The sequence below is a fragment of the Pseudonaja textilis genome, chromosome 9 (genome assembly GCF_049901715.1).
Source record: "Pseudonaja textilis isolate UNSWEBS1 chromosome 9, rPseTex1.2, whole genome shotgun sequence".
Taxonomy (NCBI): domain Eukaryota; kingdom Metazoa; phylum Chordata; class Lepidosauria; order Squamata; family Elapidae; genus Pseudonaja; species Pseudonaja textilis.
In genome coordinates this window covers 6,859,717-6,860,904 of record NC_141998.1, presented here as the reverse complement: position 1 = coordinate 6,860,904, position 1,188 = coordinate 6,859,717, and positions in this window count along the sequence as shown.

The following is a 1,188-nucleotide window of genomic DNA, read 5'->3' as shown; positions in this document are numbered from 1 at the left end:
ATACAGAAGCCTGATGATGGCAGATGAGATTCTGCTGAAACGTTGCTACAACTTTAAAAGCACAACTATAATGACATGGGAAAATACCCGAACAAAGCTGAATACCATACATGTATGTATATATGTATATGTATATACACATACACATACACACACACATACACTGTGTATATATATATGTGTATATGTGTGTATATGTATACATGTATATATACACACAATGTATACACAAAACCTCAGAAAACATACACATATATATATATACATACATACATACACACACACACACACACACACACACACATATATATATATATGTTTTCTGAGGTTTTGTGTATACATTGTGTGTGTATATATATATGTGTGTGTATGTATGATATGCATATATATACATACATACACACACACACATACACTGTATATGTGTGTGTATATGTGTGTGTATGTATGTGTGTGTGTGTATGTATATATATATATATATAGCTTTGTGTATATTATATATATATATATATATATATACACATATACATACACACACACACAATGTACACATACACACACACGTATGTGTATATGTGTATGTATGTATCACACACACATATAAATTATAGACATATAGACATAACTTATGGGGAATGTAAGGAACTGCACAGTAGCACTGATCCTAAAGATTTATAATGTGCTGCCTTCATCTGCGCCTGTTAATGCGGCTGCTTTGATTGTCCAATTTCATTCACGTGGAGGGAGTGCCGATGAAACCTCTAGCATTTTCACGTCTTCGGAACACCAAATGCTCTTTGCAAAAGATTTCACCTTTCCTTGCTTAAGTTTTCTGAAGCAAATCCACATCGATTCAGAAACTCGGGCACGAAGCCTCCCTAGGCACAGATGCTCGCTTGGACCCAATTCCAGCCTAAGCGCTCAGCCTCTCTTTTAACATTTAAGGGAGATGAACACGCGTGTGGGCCTCCGTGTCCGTGTGGTTTTTAGATTCCGTCCGGAGGTCCTTTTAATAGGTTGGAAAATATTCTTCCTATGAACTTTCCAGGCGTCCTGTGCTTGAATGAGCATCGCTTCTCATTGGCCGCCCACCGCGTCCCCCGATTGGTTCCTGGTCGGGGAAGGACTTTTAGGGGTGGGGGGAGATAAGAGAAGCTATAAAAACTCCAGGTTGGTCACCTGCAGCGA